This window comes from Elephas maximus, chromosome 8 (assembly GCF_024166365.1).
Source record: "Elephas maximus indicus isolate mEleMax1 chromosome 8, mEleMax1 primary haplotype, whole genome shotgun sequence".
In the NCBI taxonomy this organism is placed as follows: domain Eukaryota; kingdom Metazoa; phylum Chordata; class Mammalia; order Proboscidea; family Elephantidae; genus Elephas; species Elephas maximus.
Window position 1 is genome coordinate 34587174 of NC_064826.1, and position 25688 is coordinate 34612861.

A 25688-nucleotide genomic window follows, 5' to 3' on the forward strand; every position below is an offset into this window, starting at 1 on the left:
AAATATATAATTGAAACACTAATAAGGTCATTAAATATTTTCTCTCCAGTTTGTTTTACGTTTGTTTTAATAAGAGATTGACAACTGACAATGAAGTAATAGCAGGAGCAGTGCCCAGCAAAGCTGCCTCACTTCATTCTTACCAACAACCCTGGTCCAGAGCTTGAAGCTTCACAAGCAGCGATATGACTCAGTGAAATGGGAAGATGAGAAGAAGAAAATATGAAAGGAACAACAAGAAATGATAGCTCTGAAGAAAGCAACCAACAACAACAACAAAAAAAACCTGCTGCTGTCAAGTCGATTCTGACTCATAGGGACCCTATAGGACAGAGTAGAATTGCCCCATAGAGCTTCCAAGGACAGCCTGGCGGATTCAAACTGCCAAGCTTTTGGTTAGCAGCCGTAGCACTTAACCACTATGTCACCAGGGCTCCCGAAGAAAGCAACAGTGACATTCAATATACAAATCTGTTGGGAGAGATGGCGTCACCTGGGGCTTGAGCAGTTGCAGAAGGGTATCAAAGACAATGGCCAAGAATAAACGAAGGGGGCTGAAGTCCAGGAATGTATTTCACATTCAAAAACCAAACCTGTGCCATTGAGTGATTCTGACTCACAGTGACCCCAGAGGACAGAGTAGAACTGCCCCATATGGTTTCCAAGGAGCAGCTGGTTGATTTGAACTGACGATCTTTTAGTTAGGGGCCTAGCTCTTAAGCAGTGCACCACCAGGGCTCCGTATTTCACGTAGCCACCACAAAAACCTTTAAGCACAAAAACAAAGGAAAAACAGTTACCACAAATCTTAAGGAGACAAACGTTGTGAATATTAAAAAGAGTTAACAATAAACGAAGCTTTTGTAGATACACAAAACAACTTGCATACTCCTCAAAACCCCTTTCCTTTGATCCTCTTCAGAAACAATTGACTCCTCAGCAGCATCATGAGAACGGACCCGTTAATGCTGATGAGGCTACAAGATTGATGGTTAGTTGTAATATAGTGGAGATACAGCAAATTCCCCCCACAAAACAACAAGAAATTAGCGTTTTACTAAAAAAAAAAACAACAACTTCTTGTATTTATTAAAATGCCTTTATAGGGCTGAGGATTTAATGTTGGACTATTTTCAAAACATTGAATAATATCTGCAAGGCCAGAGTAAAACCTACAGAGAAGATACCAGACTAAGGGTTCTAAAAGGCTTCAGTAAGGGAGGCAGACACAACACTGTTTCTTTGGGTTATTCATTAGGGCATCATAGAGGCAAGTAAAAATTTTACCTTCTCTTCCTGATTTTTGCCACCAACACTAATCACTAACCAGATAAGAAGGTGATTACTAAATTCTCCAGTCTTTTTAAGGATGCAGAAACCTTTACTGAAACGCAAAGGAGTTTCCCTGGCCTTGTTATTGCATTTTAAATGTGATCTATATATGTGACTGGGCATTCAATTCACCCCTGACTTCCCAGCAATCGTAATCCATCGTGTATATATACCACCAGGATCTGAGGACAATACTAATTCACTTTCCTTAGCTAATTTCAGCATTTATATAACCCCAATGTGTGTCTTAAGGAATTGAAATCCTTTTAATTCTTAAAATAATAACGATAAGCAAGATGCATGTTGCTGTTGTTAGATGCCGTCGAGTCAGTTCTGACTCATTGTGACCCTACAGCACAGAATAGAACTGCTGCATAGGATTTCCAAGGAGCGGCTGGTGGATTTGAAGTGCCCACCTTTTGATTAGCAGCCGAGCTCTTAACCACTACACCATGGCTCCAAGGTGCATATAAGTGCCAAATAAAGTTTTCCAACAAGTTTTCCCCTCTGTTTTATATTACTTTAGAGTCTGAGACAATTTTAATCTGTAAGATGCCTAACACGTTTCTGGCAGTCAGGGTTCAAGAATTGCTTCATCAGGGCCAGGGCAGGACGAGGTGACTGAGGCACTTGCCTTGGGGACAAAAGTTAAGGAGGTGCCAAAAAAGTAGGAATTAAGATAAATAATATTTTAATGCAAAATTTTAAAACTCATATTTCATACAAAAAACCATGATGAACAAAATATTAAATTAAATATTTAATATTTAAATATTAAAATTTAAAATAAAGACAGACTCAATAAGGAGACTAAATTGAATTACATAGTTTTTTTGTTGTTGTTGTTCTTGTTCATTCCCAATGAAAAAAATGTGTTGTGAGTGAGTTGCTTTGTATTACATTAGTCTTAAAAATATACTTCACTTGGCTCTTCAGAACACTGGATGGGAAATAAGAAAAATTTTATTTCATTTTTTTAGAACAAAGTTTGGGTCCCAATCTTAGAAAAATAGGTCCTTGTCTAATTTGAAAGTACAGTATTATATCATTTGGGGAATTTCTCATCTGTGTTGATCTAGAACAGTGATTGCAAACCATAAGGAAATCCTTTAGAGTTTCTTGTTTCAAAATATATTTTAATCTCACTAGCTTTTATTTATCAACAATGTTAAATATGTCATCGCCTTCTCTTTATTTTTTAGTTATGTTCAGTCTGACCAGGTCAGAGAAACTTCTGATGATAATTCAGCCCCAGTGTTGAGTCTTATTAGGGCAGAAAGCACTGTCAGGGAGCTGTACATGTGCCAAGTCTATAAAGTAAAGTAAATGGAGTGAAAATATCTTAAAGTATTCTACCTTCAGGAATCCACAACTGTATTTTTTTGTAGTATACTAAATTAATTAAAATTTAGGCATAAAAAATAGTGACCATTCTAATCACATTTCTTTCATATTTTAACGTAGGTGCTTAAATTGTGCACATTGCAAGTGAAATATAATACAGGATAAGGAACTTCTTTGAAACCTGATTATGTAAGGACTCAGTGACAATGAACGTTATTTTATACCAATAACCATAGTGAATTAGCCAATGACTGAATTTGTGATTGTGAGTTTTTTCAACTCTCATGAAGAGTAACTACCTTAATTTACATCTGTCTCTGTTTAAAAATAATTAATAAATATGATGCACTCAGTATATTTTAAGTAACTCCTTGGTTCTGAGGCCAATAACCATATAATAATGCCTGAGGCAAAAAGTTATTGAGATTCTGACATTATGTCTCAGGCTGAGGGCCTAATTTCAAAATACAGTTAGCTTATATGGGCAATAGTTTTTTCATATTTTGTGTGAAAATTTGGTTTTAATTATGTGTGAATCTACAAAGTTTTAATGTGAGCTTCACAATTGAATGGCCATGTCTATGTCTATATTGCAGCCTTTTTACACAAAGATACCTACTGCTAATACTATATGTTTTATGTACGTTACCATCAATAAAAAAAAAATTTTTTTTTTTTATAAGCAGTAAAAATTCTGTTTCTATAGATGTGCTTCCTCTCAGTATACATAAACACCGCTTCGATGGGTACGTTTATTCACACAATATTACTATGTAGTGCTTGAGTCTACCCACGGCTACATTCTATCTGGATATAGATATATAAAAATCACAAGAATAACTGGTGCAGCTTTATAAATTATAAGCTTTTTATAGCCTAGGGGTAAAATTCTCCTGTCAGGGAGATTGGTTGGTGAATCTTCCATTTGTCTACCGACATTTCTGCATAAGCAGGACAGTGGATATCAACTCAAATTCTCCCCTGCCTGGCAGGCATTTCTGGCCATAGAGGAGGTAAGCATGAGAGGGGATGTCTATATCCACCCCTCCAAAAAACTGGGTCACTGCCTGACCCAGAGTGGCAGCTCTTCTTGCCTTCTTTGATTATTCCTCTTATCCACAAAAAAATGTGTGATACTGGGCTTTCTCCACTATAACTATCACTGGAATTTATTTATTTTTATCATTTTTACAGGGAGACTGTGTATGGATCCCAAAAATCTGGGAGACGTTTTTCTGGAACATTCTCTCCCTTCAGTCTGACAACAATTTTAGGAATGTATTGCTGTATACATCTAAGAGATAAAAGATTATTAATTTATTTAAAACACAGTATGTTGTGTAATTTGACAATCACCTGAGGCTCAAATATCCAAACAAAGCAGCAGGACCTCACAGAATCTTAGGGTACCATGCCATCACCGTGAGAGCTGTGGCAGCCACTAGAGCTTCCAAAGTGCTCTCTCTCCCAGCTCAAAGAACTAATCACTGACAGTGCCTCCCTCTAACGTTTGACACCTGACAAACCCTTTTGAATTGCCTGAAGTACAATACTTCAAAACCAGAAAAGAATTCAATACCACGACCAAGTAGAATTTATTCAGGTGTTCAAGGCTGGTTCAACGTTAGAACATCAACAATGCAATGCACCACATCATTACACTAAAGAAGAAAAATCATATGAGTATGTCAATTGACCCAGAAAAAGCATTTGATAAAATCCAGCGTCTTCTCAGGATAAAAACTTTCAGCAAACTAGAAATAGAGAAGAAGTTTCAACTTGATAAAGAACATCCACAAATAACCTACAGCTAACATCATATTTAATGGTGAGAAACTGGATGCTTTCCCCATAAGATGGGGAAACAAAGACGAGTATATCCTTGTTCACCACTCCTATTCAACATTATACTGGAAGTCCTAGCTAGCACCATAAGATAAGGAAATAAAAGTCTCCAGGTTGGAAAGGAAGAAATAAAATTGTCTATTCACAGATGACAGGATAGTCTATAGAAAATTCCAAAATTGACCCAAAAAATTCCTGGAATGAATAAGTGAGCATAACAAGGTCACAGAATACAAGATTAATATACAAAAGTCAATTGCTCTCCTATATAGCAGCAAAGAGCAACTAGAATTTGAAATTTACAAAAAAAAATCCCATTTTAGATGGAAATTTATTTAGATAGAAATCTAACAAAATACATACAGGGATTATAAGCAGAAAACTATAAAACACAGATGAAAAAAAATCAAAGATCTAAATATATGGAGAGATACTCCATGTTTATGGGTTGGAAGACTCAACAAATGCTGATTCTTCCTAATTTGATTTACAGATTCAACACAATCCCAGTAAAAATCTTAGCAAAGTACTTTGTAGATATTGACAAACTCATCTAAATTTTACATGCAAACTGTGGGTGAATCAAATTTAAAAGTCCTAGAATAGCCAATACTGAAGAAGAACAACATTAAAGGACCCACACTCCCCAATTTCAATACTTACTATAAAGCAACAGTAGTCAAAATAACACGGTATTGGCAAAAGGATAGACATATAGTTCAATGATCTAGAATAGAGAGCCCAGAAGTGACCCACACAAATATAAACAACAGATCTTTAACAAATAAGCAAAAAAAAAAAAAGACAGAGACCTTTCACAAAATTTAACTGAAAGTGGATAATAGACCTTAATGTAGTATTCAAAACTATTAAACATCTTGAAGAAAATATAGGAAAAAAATCTATAGGACCTTGGGTTTGGTGATGAGTTTTAATTATAACACCAGTATCACAATTCATGAAAGAAAAATTGTTAAGCTGCACTTCATTAAAATCAAAAACTTCTGCTCTGCAAAAGACACCATCAAGAGAATAAAAGACAACCACAGCCCCAGAAAAATATATTTGCAAAGCATATGTGATAAAGTACTTGTATGCAAAATATACAAACAGTTAAAACTCAACAATAAGAAAACAAACAACCCAATTACAGAATGAAGAAAAGATCTAAACAGACATCTTAACAAAAAAGATATACAGATGGCAAATAAGCATAAGAAAAGATGTTCAATATCATATGCGATTAAGGAACTGAAAATTAAAACAACAATGAGATACCACCACAATTGCTAGAATGGCTAAAATCAAAAACACCAAATGCTGGCAAGGATGTGGAGCACCAGGAACTCTCATTCATTTCTGGTGGGAATGCAAACTCTTGCATCTACTTTGGAATACAGTCTGGTGGGTTTTTTTTTTTTTTTAAATAAACATAGTCTTACCATATAACCCAATAACCACACCCTTAGTTATTTATCCAACTCATTTGAAAACTTATGTCTACACAAAAACCAGCACACAAATGTTTATATTCAATTACATTCAAAACTGTCAGAAACTAGAAGCAAACAAAATAATCTTCAATAGGTGAATGGATAAACTGTGGTACATTCATACAATGGAATATTATTGAATGATAAAAAGAAATGAGCTATCAAGCCACATAAAGGCATAGATAAATCATCAGTGAATATTTCTAAGTAAAGGAAGCCAGTCTAAAAAGGCTATATACTATATGAGTATAATTATATGACATTCTAACCTGTAACCTGTTGCCATCAAGTCAATTCCAACTCATAACGACTACATAGGACAGAGTAGAACTGCCCCATAGAGTTTCCAAGGAGTACCTGGTGGATTTGAACTGAAGAAATTTTGGTTAGCAGCCATGGCACTTTACTACGCCACCAGGGATTCCTATATGCCATTCTAGAAAAGGCAAAACTATACAAAGGTTAAACACATCTGTAATTGTCAGGGATTTGGAGATGGGAGGAGTGTTGAATGTGAAGCATAAGGGATTTTTTAGGGTGATGAAATTATTGTGCATGGTACTGTAATGATAAGCACATGACATTAAGTATTTGTCAATACCCGTAGACCTTACAACACAAAGAATAAACTTTAATGTACAAAAATTTTTTTAAATAATAATAATTTAGAATAATTACAAATGTATAAAACTACCTGATTGAAAAGAGTGGTGTAGTCAGATGCTGATCTAACTTTGGAAATGAGTGAAGCCTGTATAACTAGAGGTAAAAGGAACTGTACCTAAGCACTGTACTCTAGTTGATAAAGTTGTTCCCCACGGGAATATGAGTTAACAATTCTGAAACCATCATATACATATACTGAAATGAAACGAGTAAATGATTCGCAGACAAAGCCAGGTTTCTCCTGGTAGTGGAAAGTTACAGATAAACCAGGTAATGGACTGGAGTTGGAGACACCAGTATGAACTCATCTTTAGCTAAATATAGATACAGATGGTTACAAGTAAAAATGTGCATACATATGCATATATATCCCCCACTTGTCTGTCACAAGTAAAATTTTGCTGAAGACCATTCAAAAACATCTGCAGCAGTCCATCATGGGGAACCACCAGAAATTCAAGCTAGATTCAGAAGAGGGCTTGAAACCATAGAAATCATTGCTGATGTCAGATGGATTATGGCTGAAAGCGAGAATACCAGAAAGATGTCTACCTGTGTTTTACTGACCATGCAAAGGCATTCGACTGTGTGGATCATAAAAAATTATGGATAATATTGCAAAACATGGGAATCCCAGAACACTGAATTGTGCTCATAAGGAACCTGTACATAGACCAAGAGGCATTCGTTTGAACAGAATGAGGGGATACTGTGTGGTTTAAACACAGGAAAGGTGTGTGCTAGTGTTGTATTTTTTTTCACCATACTTATTCAATCTGTATGCTGAGCAAATAATCTGAGAAGTTGGACTGTATGAAGAACAGGGCATCAGGATTGGAGGAAGACTCGTTAACAATCTGCGATATGCAGATGACATAACCTTGCTTGCTGAAAGTGAAAAGGATTTGAAGCACTTATTGATGAAGATCAAAGACCACAGCCTTCAGTATGGATTATACCTCAACATAAAGAAAACAAAAATCATCACAACTGGATCAATAAGCAACATTATGATAAACGGAGAAAAAGATGGAAGTTGTCAAGGATTTCATTTTACTTGGATCCATAATCAATGCCTCTGGAAGCAGCAGTCAAAAAAATCAAAGGACGCATTGTATTGGGCAAATCTGCTGCAAAAGATCTCTTTAAAGTGTTAAAAAGCAAAGATGTCACTTTGAGGACTAGGGTGCGCCTGACCCAAAGCATGGTGTTTTCAATCGCCTTACATTCATTTGAAAGCTGGACAATGAATAAGGAAGACCTAAGAAGAATCAATGCCTTTCAATTATGGCGTTGGCAAAGAATATTGAATATACCATCAACTGCCAGGAAAAGGAGCAAACTGCCTTGGAAGAAAGAAGTAGAGCCAGAAAGTTCATTAGTAGCACACATAATTCGGACATGTTACCAGGAAGGACCAGTCCCTGGAGAAGAACATCATGCTTGGTAAAGCAGAAGGTCAGCAAAAAAGAAGACCCTCAACAAGATGGCTTGACACAGTGGCCACAACACAGTGAGCTCAAACACGACAATGATTGTGATGATGGCACAGGACTGGGCAGTGTTTCGCTCTGTTGTACATAGGGTCGCTATGAGTCACAACCAACTCGACGGCACCTAATAACCACAACCTATTTCCTTTTGGTGAGAAGCCCTGGTGACGCAGTGGTTAAGCACAATCACCTGTTAACCAAAAGGTCAGTGGTTTGAACCCACCAGTCACTCTGAGGGAGAAAAATGTGGCAGTCGCCATATGTAAAGATTACAGCCTTGGAAACCCTATGGGGCACTTCTACTCTATCCTACAGGGTCACTATGAGTCAGAATCCACTCAACAGCAGTGGGTTTGGTTTTTTTCTTTTTGTGCCTTTTTTTTTTTTTCCTGAAGTAAATAGTTGCTCTTTTCGTAAAAATCTTCTTAGTGGTTCTTGAATCTCTTATAGCTCAAGCAACTCTATGTCCCTCAGTGCAGCTGGACCATGTGATTAAACTTTTCATTTAACTCACCAGTTCAATTTTTTCCTGTAGCCCCTCAACCTGTCTATTCTATGTACACTATTCTCTAGAACTGCTATACCTTTAGACTCATTTTATTGTCATCTTGGGAGCTTCATTTACCTCTTTCCTGTTTTGGTGCCCTATTCCTGGGATTTGGAGCTCCGGTGATGCAGTGTTTGAAGAGTTTGGCTGCTAACCAAAAGGTCAGCAGTTCGAACCCATTCTGTCCTAAAGGTCGCCATGAATCAGAACTGACTGGACGGCAACGGGTTTGTTTTTTTCCCCCCAGGATTCAGTATCTATTTGTATTTTTAATTACTCACTCTTAGAGATAGAGTTTGAATTTGGCAATTCTCAAGGAAAAAAAAAAAAGATTAAAAATTTTTCTGTTCCAATGTTCCTGATAGCAATATTCCTGCTCTGTCATTCTGATAGCCAATGAAGCCAGGAGCTACTTAGTCATTATCAAACAAAACCTTAAGTGATAGCACTGGGTGTGGCTCAATTATCAGCTGCCCAGCCCAAGTGGAACCTGCTGCCTCCTGTCCAGGGTCCTCAAAGCACTACATGTGGCTCAAGCCAGTCAAACCCAGTTTACCAGCCTACATGCCAAAGAAAAAAACACAATTTGTCTTACTGTGCCTACATGCCATGATAACCTATGTAGTCCATAATGTTTGTATGTACTTCCTTGTGAGAAGCAGTATAAAATGTTCTGCCTCCCTTTGCTTGGGGAGCTTGATTTGAGGTGTAAACATCCTTGCTCCTTGCCTTCTTGCTTGCAATAAACACTGTTCCTCCCTCCTAAGGAAACCCTGGTAGAGCACTGGTTGAGTACAACGCCTGCTAACCAAAAGGCTGGCAGTTTGAATCCACCAGGCACTCCTTGGAAACTCTATGGGGCAGCTTTGCTCTGTCCTATAGGGTCGCTATGAGTCGGAATCAACTCGATGGCAATGGGTTGGGTTCTCCCTCCTCAACTGGGTGTGTCTTTATTGACCAGAAGCAGCACTGAGCAGGACCTGCTTTGGGTAGCACTTTCTTCAGAGCCCTGGTGGTGCAGTGGTTAGGTGCTCAGCTGCTAACCAAAAGGTCGATGTTTTGAACCCACCAGCAGCTTCATGGGAGAAAGACGTGGCAGTCTGCTTCTGTAAATATTACCGAAAACCAAACCAAACCCATTGTAGTTGAGTCAATTTCAACTCATAGTGACCCTATAGGACAGAGTAGAGCTGCCCCATAGAGTTTCCAAGGAGCACCCGGTGTATTTGAACTGCCAACCTTTTGGTTAGCAGTCATAGCTCTTAACCACTATGCCACCAGGGTTTCCCTGTAAAGATTACAGCCTTGAAAACCCTATGGAGCAGTTCTACTCTGTCCCACAGGGTCGCAATGAGTCAGAATCCACTCGATAGCAGCAGGTTTTGGTTTCTGTCCCTTCTTCATTCACAAAAAGTCCATGTGTGTCTGCTTCTATGGCTGGTAACGAGCCAAGTTTACCCATCTGATTCATTTTTCTGCCATCTATTTCAAATTATTTTTATGATGCGGAGTCTAATGATAAAAGGGGCCATCACAGCCTGTGCCATCTGACAAAGTAGTAGGTGTCGATAGAATCCTCATTTGCTCCTGTGGCTAATTCCTTCCATGTCCTTTCACAGAGAGTGGGGGCAAAAGGAAGGTGATACTTAATTCAGAGCAAGAGGAGAAGCCATTTAATTGGATTAGCTGGCATCTGCTTTTCATTCTCCTCCTCTTATCCTACCTCTCAACACTACACACACACACACACACACACACACATGCACACACACACACATACGCAAGAAGTGACTGAGTTTGGCAATTATGCTGAGTACAGGAGCTAATTTTTAAATGAACTGATTGGTTTGACTGAAGAGAACCACAAGCCACAAAGCTTCATTTCTCAGGGATGCAGGACAGCTGTGGCAGGCGCAAATACTATCCCATGGATAAAGCAAAAAGAATATGGTTCCTTGGCCCACTTCACCTCTGAGTGGTCCCTTCACCAACTGCTATGGCCTGCTGTCACCTAAACAATGGGGAGCTGCTGTAGGGTTAGCTGATGTAACCCTTTCATTAGCATGAGTGCTTAGATTGTCTTTCTGAAAGGTTAGTGCTAGGTGGCAGTGTGATCCTCCCTGACTCTTCTCCTTTAGGCAAATTCTACTGGGCTCGAAGTATATAACTCTAGTCTTTTTATTTACATAGCAGTGTTGTAAATAATGAAAATCAGCATGTAATTCTCCCAAGTGAATCATCTTTTTAAGTCAATGAAAATTGAAAAGGGGTCTCATTTCTCACTCAAATGGTTGCTCTAGTCTAGTACCCTACTATGTTACTAGCACTATGTGAGCCAGGGAAGTACTATCTGGTGGAGAAACTCTAAGTTTGTAATAAAAAAAATTCTACCATGCATCTGTCAGTTTGTCATACAGTGCTGACTTGTGTATTGCTATGATTCTGGAAGATGTGCTGCTGGTATTTCGATTGCCAACAGGGTTACCCATGGTGGACAAGTTTCAGCAAAGCTTCCAGACTAAGACAGACTAGGAGGAAAAGTCTGGCTATCTACTTCTGAAAATTAACCAGTGAAAACCCTATGTTTGGAAGGCACTCCAAATACACAATGACTGCAAAAAATTGACTTGAGCATACAAACGATTATGAAGGCGGAACAGGACTGGAAAATATATCTGTTGTACATGGTGTCACCATGAGTTGGAGCCGACTTGGCGGCAACTATCAATATCAGTCAAGAAACCTGGATTCAGTTCCTGCTTCAGGCAACAATGATGACAATAATATCAAACATTTACTGAAAGGCACTATTCTAAAAACTCTGCATGTATTATCTTGCTTTATGTGCACAAAACACCTCTGTGGTATTATTAGGCCTATTTTACAGACGAGGTAACTGAGACACAGAAAAGATCTGAGTTGCCCAAGATCAGACAGTTACTAAATGGTAAAATTCAGGATTCAACTTGGACAGTGTGACCCCACTGCTTCCCATGAACAGAAGCCGGCATGAATTTTAAACATATATTTTTGGCATAGGCAACACCCAGCCAGAGTAGATGCTGGATTTAGTTAAGGAGCAGAGCTCTAGAGGCCTCTGCTATACTAGGAATGAGCAGGTGCTGAAGTGGGGAGAGGCCTGGTGGTCCTGGGGTAGGGGCAGGGCAGCAGGGAGAAACTAGAGAGACAGAGGGGCTTGCAGTACATCTACCTACCAACTTATATCGAAATTTTTCAGTATTTTAGCAACAGATATAGCCATACTAGTGACATACAAGGTAAATATCACCTTGCAATATGTACAACCAAAATTAAGTTGCCAACACAGATTCTAATAAAAATTTAGCAACAAATGGAAGCAAAAGTCATATTCAGGTAATTCCTTTTAGTTCACTATCTTTTTGGCCTTAAGCACACTGGAACACATTTACATGTAGTGCCACAGTTATTGCCATCTTAAGATGACTGTGATCAAGTAGGAAACAGGAGAAGAAGGCATGCCAGGCTCTGGATTAGACCTAGTATCTAAACAAAAACAAAAACACCATAGCAGGAGAATGTAGTATGCGAACCCTATCTGGAAAATTTCAAGACCTTATAAAAACATTTGAACATTCGGGAGATCACAAAGAAAGAAAAGACATGCTGAGGTATGACTCATAGCCGCACAAAAGATTATTTAGCTTCATAAGAAAGATTCACGTTTGAAGAATATTCTCTTCTTGCTGCCAATAAATGGAGAAACCGATACACTTACTTACTGAGAGCAGAATATACCCCAAATAGCAAACCAGGTTTAGGTTTTAATAAGTCACTTTGCAATTTAACTAAGACTTGGTCAGTCATTTGATGGGTGATAGCTTAGTTTTTTTTAGCTTAGTGATAAATTTGAAACTGTTATTTTCCTGGTGAAGCCAGCAATAGGAAAATGTATGCTAGAAAAATGGAGCTGGCTTAATAGAAATCTAACATTGCCCATTGCGTCAAATAATTACTTTTTTCAGATCCCTTTGAAGATGAAGGGTATTTGTATTAAGGAGCCCTGGTGGCGCAGTACATGACACAAACTTAAACAACCAATGATATTTTAAAATGAGCAATGTGAAAAATTTGCTATTATTGCTGTTAGACTTAGGGTAGTTGGTCCACTTGCAAAGGGAAAGGCAGTGTTGTATTATGTATATCTATGGTAACTTGGGCAGATGACTCACACGAAGCTTTTGTTAAGTTATGATATGGCTCAAACTTAGTAATGCTCACCCAGTTAATTTCTCTAGCATATCTTCATTTGGTTAAAGTGTTTGAGGACTGCTTCAGAGATTCTAATAAGTCTAAATGAGCATTAAAAAGGACAGCAAGGGAGACACATCTCTTGAGGAAGGTGTACACTTCTTATAGACTCTAGATTTCATTACGAGTGCGTCAGTGGTACTAGAATCTGACGTAACACCTGATGACCAGGTCTATTTTATATTCAGGGAAATCAAATGAGTTCTCTAAGTGGCAAGGAGCTAAGTACACCCACACAGTTTCTGAGTGTATCAGTTCTTCAGTGTACATTAAGCCTTTCCAGATACAGCCATGAAGGCTGGCAGTTTGCCAGAATTCCGACTCTGTTCTGTTGTGCAGTGGGCTGAGTACTCCCAGGCGGTGGTAGAGTTTTATGCCTACTCCTTATTTACAGTTTTTCTTAGGATTGCTTTGAAGTGTGAACAATCAAGTTGCAGCATGCTGCAAAGTTCTTTCCACATGAGTCCTTTATTTCGTTTTCTATTACAACTCCGAAGCCTTCTCAAAACAGAAGTATACATCTACAGCTATGAAAAGGCATTTGGGAAGATAAATTCCTTTGTATACACTTTTAAAAATAATTTTATTCTCTCTTTGAGTAAGATAAAATCTAAACAGACAACATTATTCTTTCTCTACTACTTCTTTGAGAAAGGAGTAGTTTAGCAAGGCTTTTAATTTATTAGTTATAGTTATTACAATCCATAAAATGCCTACTCCTGTGGCTCGGTGACAGTTGTACAAGATGGAGCTTGTAAATACCAAGTACGCAGTCTAAGTTGTGTACTACATGGGATTCGTAGCATAGCTCCTAATTCTGATACAATTGATTTTTAGCACTAAATGTCATTTTTTTTTTTTTTTTGGAAAAGGGAATATCTGTCATATCATATGTACAAATCACGCTTAAACATCCATCTTTCTAACAATTCTGCCATTTTCAAAAATTCGCAAACCAAACGCAGACATTCCGTGTTTCTAGCTTTATGCCCTCTTAGGATCAAAAGCTCTGACCAGAACTGTATGGAGGTAGACCAAAATGCAGCCCGGTCAGCTGGTGCATTTTACAAACGTATTTTCTTCTTTTAACTTTCCTTTGTGTGTATGTTTGCCAAAATCACGCTCAAGGTTGTGCGAATCAGTGCCCAAAACTGGAAGCGGTTTAGGAAGTGGAAGGAGAGGGGGTGGTCCCTGGGAGTTGGATAACCACACTAGAGGGCTGTGTCTTTGTGTTATAGTACCCTGATTTGCAGCTCCAACAAACTTTGATTTATGGTGCCAAAAGGACCCTGTGTGGGTGACTTCTGTTCCTTTCTGAACTTTTAGTCTTTATTTTCAAATGTCACAACTCTCAGAGGTAGCCCCAGATAAGTGATTCCCAGGAGGACTGCAGGGGAATGCTGAGCCCACTTCCACTTGTGGTTGACAGTACATTAAGCAATAATGCTGATAATGCACAGCGATCGGTACCTATAGCATTTGCAGCCTGACCCCAAGATGAGGTTAATGCAGAAGACAAATAGGAGGAAAGCCCATGCTCCATTTTTTCATCAGGCTGTTACATAAGTAACAGATAAACATCCTCCCTGTTCACACCACATCAGAGCGGAGGGAAATGCTGCAAACTTCAAGCCATCAACAACTGAAACTTGCCGTTGTCCAATCAATTCTTTACAGCAGACTGACCTGTTTGCAGACTGTCTGCAATAGCAGGGGGAGAGTTTGGGACTCAGGTTTGGAGCACAGAAGTGATTTCCAAACGACATTTCAGATGTAAAAATTCAGTCTGCCTGCGTTTCCCTCCCTGCACCCTCCTCCTCGCCCACATCCATACACATGCACACACGCCCCATCAACTTCCACTGACATTTCTTCATTACCATGAAAAAGCTCAGGCAGTCTGGGGGGAATTTGCAAAGCATCATTCCTCTTTTATACCCAGGCCCTCATTGATACCTCTACAAATAGTTTTCAGAATTTTATGCCCCAGCAGGTGGTAGGATTTGTGTTTTTAAAGTCATGGAGACAATGGCTTCCAAGTTCATCCTTTTGACTTCTCTGGCCATTGGCACTCACCCAGTGTGTCCACCACTGCAGGTGCTAAAATGCCCAGTGACCTCTTCAGGTGAGTAGTGACAAAGCCTAATGGGCACATTTAATAGGAAGAAATGTGGGCTCAGTTACTTGGTGTTGAGAAGATTGTCAGTAGTGTGTTCCTTTTTTTTTTTTTTTTTCTCCTATTAACCCAAACACAAGCCTCTGTAGATTTTTTTTAACATTCGAGTTACACTTTCCCCTTCAAAGGATAAAAGAGTTCAGTGGGAAATTTGCTTTATAAACTTTTGTGAAGGTTCTGTCATATAATACTTCAGGAGTATAGATAGGGAACACATTCAACGGACTCCCTTGATGCCTTAATGATTGAATGCAGGAAAAAAGTGCTGTGTGGATTCCCTTCTTATTTCTTACTCCATTCTCTTCTCTGTATCATCTGAACTCAGCTTATATTGACCCCAGACTCTTCAGTAAAAATATAAGCATGGAGTTATTTTTATTACACGATGTAGTACCATAACACCCAGCAAATGCGTTGCCCACAAAAATTTGACACTAGAAAAGCAGGGATCTTATAAAACAGCAACACTATACTGCAAAGTTCAAGTGGCATAGAGGAATGGTGTTTTTTCAAGTCAACATCCAAACTTATTTGGGTTTGGGATAAGCGCTTTCCTGGTGATGTGTATCTTCTTACATCCAAAATATGAGAGGCCAGATCAGAATCAGATGACACATAAACAAAACCATATTTTGACAATGTCAGCATTTCCATTATAAGCCCTTTTCTCCCTTCCAGGATGTATTAATATCTAGTAAAAACTAGAGTTATTTAAAAGTTAGCACACAGCCTAGCAACTACATTTATTGAAAATAAATTTTGCAGAAGAGTCCTCTTGGCTATTTTTAAATGATAGCATTTCACCCACACAAGAAAGTGCATTTTTGCTTATTTTATTTTATTTTTTATTTCTGGCCTCATATGACTCAAGAACAGCTTCATTTTCAACCATTAGTCCATGATGTTGACCGGTGCCTTTAGGCATTTCAGGGATAAAAATAAAATGACCAAGTTATTTTGTTTGGAAAAGCAGCTTCTGTACATGTACTGTACTTTTTTCTCAATAAATATTTCATAGCTCGTTTTAGCACACGGCCTTACCCTTTAGCACATATGGGAGGCAGCCAAATCCAAACCAAGTACAGTGCAAGAGCTCGGGTCCATCATTCAGGACCATACTCCACTTTTCTGAAATATCTCAAACCCAGAGATATGTATGGCAAGCCTGTTAATGTCAGGATTATTGCTATGTACTAATTTATTAAAAAAAAAAAAAAGGAACACATTTTAAATCATTGGGTATTTAAGCCTTAAAATACTGCATTTCAAAGAAAGGGCTGAAACACTTCTGTTTTGCAGGCTGGGGCATATCTCAGTTTCCAGCCTATTAAGCCATGTTTCCAAGTTACTGGTCCAGTGCATCCCCTCAGAAGAAAAGCACATAACCCTTGCCTTTCCCGAGTGAGCCAGCCTAGGAGGGCAGTGGGCAAGTACAGAAGAAAAAAGAGGAGAATAAGAATCAAAGCTCCAACGATGGGTCAATAATAATAAAATATGACTCTTGGAAGCCACACTAATCCTGAGGGAATAAAATCAATGGTCTAGGAACCAGTCTTAAAGGATTTTGACTTTGAGGTTCCATCTATTTTAATTTCTGGGTCCTCCAGACCTGCAAGTTCCCATCCTTTCCCTAGCAGGTTTAGGGGGACAGGGGTGAGGTAAGTGTGTTTGGGGGGACAGGAGCCTCTTGTGTATTTGCTGATTTCTGTTCTACCAGTTCTTTATTTCAAATGGCAGTTTCTGCTCTTCTGGCAACCCCATCTGAGATGGCTCTGATCTCACTTGTGCCACTGAGGTAAGTATGGTGACTAGAGGTGATGACTATAGCCTTCTTGATTATTCTCCTTTAAAGACAATCAAGCTCTTTAGACTTGTATCCTTCCCAAGGAGCTTGAGACAAAGTTCCTGGGGTCTGGGCCAAACCGTATTTGGAAGTCAGCATATTGTGTCACGTCTCTCATTAGGAAACACTTGGAATTAATACCCCTGAAAAACCATCAACAGGCTTCCACTCCATCATTTCTACATCTGCTGCCTCCATTTACTATTTTTCAACTTACTACTGAACTACTGGAGCTCTGGTGGCACATTGTTTAAGAGCTAGGACTGCTAACCAAAAGGTTGGCAGTTTGAATCCACCAAGCTGTCCTTGGAAACCCTATGGGGCAGTTCTACTCTGTCTTATAGTGTCACTATGAATCAGAATCGACTCAACAGCAATGGGTTTTGTTTTGTTTTTCGATACTCAACTACTAACAGTCTTATTTCCATCTATCAGCTCTACTGATACCTCCGTAAAAGATCACCGATGATCTCCTGTGATTACATAATTCAGATAATTTGTTTTGCTATTCTCATCACTTAGTTAATAATAGCTTCTTTTTATTGAGCACCTATAATGGGCCAGATATTTTATTGACACTTGTGTTTATTTTTGGCAAAGTAAGTATAATTATCCCTGCTTTATTTTTTAAAAAACTGAGATTCACAGAGAAAGAAATTAAGAAAAGTTATATTTAAACTCAAGTCTCTTTGACTTCAGATCCTATGTTCTGTTAATTGTATTTTAACGCCTATCAGTCATAATTAAAATGTATCTGGGTATCAAAGGATTATTTTCAAACTAAGAGTTGAATCAGCCAATTGCCACCTAAAGCCTTCAAATTTTTATAGACTTAATGTAGATCTAATATATATTTATATTTATAACGTAGATCTATGTTCAAAAGAAGCTTATAAAAAATTGTTGTTAGTTACAGTCAAGTTGGCTCCAAATTATGTGCAACAGAACATAGTATTTCCATACACCATTTTCACAATTGTTGGTATGCTCTAGTCCATTGTTGTGGCCACTGTGGATTTTGAGGGACTTCCGACCCTAGAATTTGCAGCATGTGGACAACTGCCTTGCTTTCTACCTCGTATTTTGTGGACTTTCTATCTAAGACCTAAATGTTGACTAGGTTGAACACAGTACTGTTCCAAACTATGAAAGCCAGGAAACAATGGTCAATTTATTCATTCATGTATTTCTTATTATTATTTCTCTATATAGAAATGGAGTTGTTAATGCTATGGTTAGCCCTGCATATGACTAGCCTACCTCTAATTGACTTTGACAGTCATAATGACTTTTGCGTCTTTCTGTTTATCTAGGACAGGCCCTGAACCAAAGAAAGCCAAGTCATACTTACTTTAGGAGTCTCACCCACAAAAAGTCCGAAAAGAGTGTGCTGTTTCTTTACCCAGGCCCACGCCTACCTGGAGAGCCTGTAGAACTATAAGACTGGAGTTTGCCTAATGTATCACTACCACCAGAGGCCAGTTTTTCCGATAGCTCCTTATTCCCAAGTTTCCAGGTCCTTGTGACTTCCATCTCTGCACTGGACTCACCTGTGGTTCTTGACATCTCTTCCTTGGCACTTTGTCCCCTTTTCAAGACCACATATGATTATCTAAGATGCCCTGATTCATGACTCACATTCTCATCTGGAAATTAAGGAGATATCTTTCAAAATCATTTTTCTATGAGTAAACTAACTTGACCTACCACATATCTCATTCCCTAAATATTGAAATCAGCCCAAATTGGATATGAGTTTTCCCCATGCCACACAGACTTGTGACCTCTGAAGGCAGAAATTGGTCTCTCATACCAAGTCCTCTTACAGTGATTCACTACCACCTACATTAACTCCAACAAGTTTCTTGGCCCAGCTTTTCTCTTTCTCCATCTCCATGTACTGGAACATAATTTAATTTTGTGATATAAATTAGAATATGTATCAATGATTTTTATTTACTTAAAATTACATAATGGTATGTTTTAAATGATCATTTCCATATTTATTTTATTAATTTTTTAATGGCATTGTATTAAAAAAATTAAGTACTTAGATTTTTCAACTTATGAACCTATCCATTATCAACTGGACAAGAATTTGGAGAAAAAATTAGCTGAATTAGGATTAATATTCTAAACTCAAATTTCTGTTGTTTTTCCCTTTGGCTTTGGCTAATTAAATAATTTCATAAAAGTTATACAATAACTTACTACTCTTGGGAGAAAAATGTTTGGTTAGATTGTTAGCACAGCATCAATCGTAAACTTTCATTTGGAAAAGCAGAAAGCATTCATAGAAAAGAGAAAGTGTAGAACATAAGCAAAATTACTTTCAAAATAAATGCATTGACTAATGTTTCTAAATTGGAAAGGGACGAGGGAGTTCCCAATATCATTTAGCAGAAGTAAAATTAAAATACTTGAAGTCTTTAAAACAGTAACTTCACTTAGACTTCTGGATTTCTAACTAAATTTCAGAAGGAAACAAAACAAAAAGTAAATATGTCAAAGAGAGCAGAGTTCCCTTAAAGAAGCCCTCGGATGCAGATGGACTTGATTATAATACCAAAACTTGTCGAAATTTGCGAAACCTCAGGGAGATTGATAAAGTGTATTCCACAGTGCCTAGAACATATTAGATTAAATAAACAGCAAGCCTTTTCCTGTCCCTTCTTCATACTTCCTGATGTGCATGTGGTATGTATGTATGTACATATGTGTCTGTGTGTGTGCGTGATGCACACATGTGCATGTTGGAGGTGGAAAGCCTCCTTTGATACCCAGTATTTGGGAAAGACTTCTTTCAATTTTTTGGTTTTGTTTTCTTTTGCCCTAGAAATGCAGTTTCCATATTAATATTGGACAGTTTTCACTGATGAAAAAACTCTCCTTCAAGGAATAAGTAGATGTTATGAGAGACGAAGGAGCCCTGGTGGCACATGGCTAAGCAATCAGCTGCTAACCGAAAGGTCAGCGGTTCAAACTCAGCCAGCCGCTCCTCAGGAGAAGACATGGCGATCTACTTCCTAAAGGTCACAGCCTAGAAAACCTTATGGGGCAGTTCTACTCTGTCACATGGGGTCGCTATGGGTCAAAAATAGGCTCAACAGCACCTAACAACAACCACCACATGAGAGACATGGTTCTATCAAAGACAGATCAGTAATTACCAAAAAAAAAAAAAAAGCTTCAGAAATAATGAAAATTTGAAGGAAATGGAAATAGCAAGATATGACTTCATTAAAGAATATTAGAAGTATTCATTTTTCAGAAATTTAGCTCTCTATAATTCTTTTATTTCTTTCACAAATTGGATAATTAATGTGAGTTAGTCAAAATCCTCTCTGGTTACAATCTCTGTGATTCTTTAATATTATAACTCTATGGGCTCATTTCTCATTTTCCTCCATACCTCATTTAAGTCTTGAAGTCAGTGGGAATGACCCCAGGCAAGATGAATTAGAGACTATCTGCCTAATCACTTAAGGCAGACTGTCAATTTTTGGAAATTATTAAGTACATCTACATAGTCATATAAAAATGTGGGTTTTCATAAAAATCCACATTTTTATATTTCTAATAGAGATGAGGACATTCTTTTTTAAAACCTAAATAAAGGCTCATAAGGTAATAAAATTTTAAAACTCATAGAGTAAGAGTCATACAGAGTATTTATTTATCAATCATTTATTCAAAAAAAGGCCTATGGGGGGAAATAAAAAGGTCTACGGAAAAACTCGATGGGCCAAAAAGTGTAACATCTTTGTCAAACTGGCCTCAGTTTCTTCATCAGTTGATTGAGAAGGGTGTGCAGGATGAACTTTCATATCACTCCACAACTATTCCATAGTTATAGCCTAGCATCTTGTCAAAAGTTACCCAGCTAATTAGTAGCAAAACCAAGTCTACACTCCAGAAGCTAGAATTTTCTGATTACTGTTCTCATGTCCTTTGCACTATAATACATTAAGTGCCTAAATTTAAAAAGAGAATTTTTAAACTCCGAAAATGCTTCCTGTGTCTATAAAAGGTCACTTATCGTTCTCTAATGCGGCTTAGATAGTTACAGATGAGCTATATTAATTATGTAGCAAAATATTACATATTATGTCTAAAAATTCAAAACCCAAACTATTACCTGGTTAATCTATGTACAATCCGTATTTTCTCCCTGTATTTTCTACAAATGACATGTCATTTGAGTATCATGTATGTATTCCAACTCTTCCAGTACAGCTCTAGTAGAGTTGGGGACTCAAAGCTGTCTCAGGGTGGTTTAGGACCCAGGTCAAGCAGAGTTTTCCCAGTCAGCACATCCACCCTATGCCCACATTTCCATGAAAGTAACAGGCAATTAAAATGAATAGGAGAAGCAGTCTTGAAAGTGAAAACTCTCTTCCATGCCACCTTATGCATGAGCCATCCAGCTTGCCTTATGGAGCAGAGCTGGATTCCATTCTGAGTACGTAGAGCAAATCATCAGTTCATTTGCAGCAACAGCCTTACAGGTCCAGATCCATCTTCTCTGTTGCCATAAGTTGCCTGAATGAGGTACCTTCTTCATGTAAGCAACAAGGTGCCTAATTCACCACACTTAAAGGATGATTCCTCTTACCAGTGTCATCCTATCTCATACACATCCTCCTAACACTCAGAAGAGAGATTGGGTTGGCACTTATGCATGAGGCAGTGTAGCCTAGTGGTAAGAGTTTGGCTGCTGGAAGGTGACTGCCTCGGGTTAAATTCTGAATCTGTCACTTATTATTGTGCGTCCTTGGAAACAAACCTTATAAACTTTTTGGGGCGTTCACTTCTCCATTTTTAAAATTATGACATTAGAAACCCTTCATAGGGTTGTTGTGAAGATTAAGGGATTTCATTTTTGTAGGCTGTTTAGAAACAGGCCTTGTTAGCTTTTATTATGTCTTCTGCACTGAATATTTTTTGTTTTTCCAGTTACCAAGCTTAGAAATCATGTTGTCATCCTGAACCCATCTCAAACCTAAAAACTTACATGTCTTTGCAGTTCTACCTCGACAATAGCTTGTTAATGCAGCCCTTTATTTATAGTCCAAATATCTTGTGTAGTTCTTACTATCTAATGAATTGCTGTTTGTTTTTTTTTTTTTGGCATGGGGTTTTTCTCTTACTTTTCTTTGCATTTTTTATAACATTTAGCAATTTGCATTGATAATTCATTGTATGTAATAATGCATAATCAGTAAATACTAACTGACTAGAGTTACTTTTCTATTTACTTATTCAACACAAATTCATTTAGTACCTATCGTGTGATAGGCACCCTGATAGCACAGTGGTTAAGAGCTCAGCTGCTAACCGAAAGTTTCGCAGTTTGAATCCACCAGCCATTCCTTGGAAACCTTATGGGGCAGTTCTACTCTGTCCTATAGGATCGCTATGAGTTGGAGTCAACTTGACAGCAATGGGTTTTCTGGTTTGTATCATAGGCATCATGTAGAATAATTGCAATAAATCATACCAAATATTATAATGGAGGAATAATATTGGTATAAAGAACATTGCAATGAGCTCTTCTTGGGGGAGCCAAAGTGTGTTAGGCTGGGTTCTCCAGAGAAGCAACACCAGCAAAGTGTATATCTACATCTACATGTATCTACATGTCTGTGTCTATGTCTATAATCTATATCATCTGTATCTATCTATATATATATATATATATATATGTAAAGAGAGATTTATATCAAGGAAATGGCTCACTCAGCCCCTTGAGGCTGTACGTCCCAAGTCCGTGAGGCAGGAAAGGGAATTCTCCCAATGCAGGTAACCAGGGGCTGGAACCAAAGATCAGCAGTCCAGACAGCAGTGGCTCTACAGGCGGTGAAGGTCGATGAATCTGAAGATCGGCAGGCAAGACCACTGGCAAGCCGCCGGTCCAAGTCCCAAGAAGCCGAGACCAGACAGACGGGAGCAAGCTATGGGATCCCGAACAAACAAAAGCCCCAGCAAAGTGAGCAGGAAGGAAGTAGGCGAAGGAGGGCAGAGATATGAAGGCTGAGCACTCAGCAGATTCCATCATGGCGGTGATGGGTATCAAATTTCAACAGGGGGTTTATCACAACATTATACAACGCCAAAACACCGAGAATTATGGCCCAGCCAAGTTGACACACAATCTTAACCATCACACAAAGAAAGCATTATGAAGTATATTCCTCAGTGGAATATATAAGGACAAGTAGGAGTTTTTCAGGTTTATGAAGTAGTACAATAAACAAAGGGAGGGAAAATATACTTAATGACTCAGAGCTGTTAAACAAGATGTGACAGCTTGGAGAATCTGACAGGCAATGGAACGAATGATGCTGGGTAGGTAATGGCAATAATAGTTAACACCAAACGAGAGCTTCCTACGTTTCCTAAATTCTAAGCATTCTTTGAGCGTTAATTCTTATCCTCACAATGTATAATATTAATCCTATTTTATAGATGAAGATCAGAGGATAATACGGCTTATAAGAAGCAGTAGTAGAATTGGAAAACCACGCAGAAGGAAAGGTTTTTGTACAAAGACATGGAAAATGAGATAGCATGACATGTTCAGGTAACTAAAAGGACTACAGTGTTGCAGGGGTGTAAAATATGAGGACAGTAGAGAGAGATTAAGCAAGACTAGTGGACAGGAACCTAAAGTACATCGTGTACCGTGCTAAGAAGTCTAGATTCTATCTTGCAGTTTGCAGAAACCATTGAAGAATTTTTATCAGGGGAGAAATCTACACACATGTTAGGTAGATGATTCTAAACTCATAAAAATAAATATTTCAATTCATATTAAACATAAGAGCAAATACTTCAAAATCAATGAGGAAAAAGGTCAACAAACCAATAAAAGCATGGGCAAAGTATATGAACATACAGTTCACAGGAAAGGAAATACAAATTCCCTTACCCAGAAAAAAAAGTCCCTTAGATATATGAAAAGATACTCAGCCTCACAATTAAAGAAATGCAAATTAAGACTACACAGCATGCCATGTTTCATCTATTGCTGAAGGAAAGAAAAAATTTTTTTTAATTCGGTAATATAATATGTGTGGAAGGATGTTGGAAAATGTAAATCGATGTAATCTCTGTGGCATACAATTGGCTATTGATTCTTAAAACGTGCATGCTGTGACCAGGAATTGCATGTATGAGAAAAGGTATATATGACAAAGTATTTCTTGTGCCATCCTTAACAACGGGTTGAAACAGCTCAAATGTTCATGAGGACTCCTTCAAGTCTTTTCTCAAAAATCACTATTTTAGTGAGTTCTGTCCTGGCCACCCTAGTTAATGCTACAATCCTAAGGAGTCCCTGATAGTCCACCTTCCTTCCCCTTCCAAGCTTTATTATTCTCCTTAGTATTTATCACTATCCAACCAAATATATATTTCACTTTTTTATCTTGGTAGAATGTGCTGATCATGAAAGTAATGCTTTCTTGTCCATTATTGTACCCTAAAACTGTACCTGGAAGATAGAGACACACAATAAATATTTGCTGAATGAATGACTTCTAGGGGACTGGTTATATAAATCTGGATACAACATGTAATGGAATAACATGATCCAATATGGTGATTTGTCTTCTTTTTGTGTAGTCTTGGCATGCTCTGATGTGCATATCAACTAACTGACTCTTGAAAATACATCATTTAAATCAGAGCACCCCAGACATCTGATGATAAGGATGCTACTCAGAGCAACATGATTCGTAATATTCAACAGCAAGAAAAAATGTAACAAATTACACGGAGATACACAGTAAACACGCAGAAATGAAGGAAATTTAACTTCTAACTACACCCAAATTACAATGCGAGACTACAAAATACTGTGAGATAAAATAAATCAGGCACTGTCACACACAGAATGCATACCATGGGTGTGAGGAATGTTTGAGATAGTCTCTGCTCTGTGAAAAAAAAAAAAAAGGGGTAAATTATCCAGTAGGTAAGGTAAGCATGGTGCTTACCTTGCTTACCAGATCATCTGTAGTGAACAATTTCACATTTTTTCACCACATCAAAGACTCTGCTTCTAGGTATGGCTGGCACCTGTCTCTCCCCCAAACCCACAGCACTTCCTACAGAATCAAAGCCTCTTTTCAAAGTTACAATCCCTGACAGGGACGGATTACCCAGTAAGTGGGGGTCAGCACAGGCTTACTTTCTATGGGCAATTATGAAATTGTTCACTTCCATGTGAAATTGTTCACTATAGATTAGGAAGTAAGCAGAAGTAAGCCTTGCTTATTGGGTAATTCGCCCCTGTCTGTGACCTATTATTTTTTGAATATCGCCTTCTAATAATCCCCTTATGACTGAGAATAGGAGGTTGAAAAATCAGTAGTCATTTTCCTTTAAATCCTCTTCATTACAAACTTAGCTAATTTCCAGATTTGGGGACTAGGCAACAACTCACTGAAACAGAAAACACCTGAGGGAGAATAGGCCCATGGGGATAAGAAGGAACTTACTGGGTTTAAGAGAGGGCTATAGACCATTCAAGTGAAAAAACATTGTGTATATATATATATATATATATATATATATAGACATCTATCTATACACACACACACTCCTGAGACTAAGGTGAGAAGTCTGGGTTGTAGATGTACACTTGGGAGTCTTG

General features: G+C 38.1%; 1 pseudogene; it reads left to right on the forward strand.

The window, feature by feature from the left end:
• The first annotated feature begins 530 nt into the window (after positions 1-530).
• LOC126081562 (ribosomal biogenesis factor-like) lies at positions 531-23059 on the forward strand (annotated as a pseudogene).
• The last annotated feature ends 2629 nt before the right edge of the window (positions 23060-25688 follow it).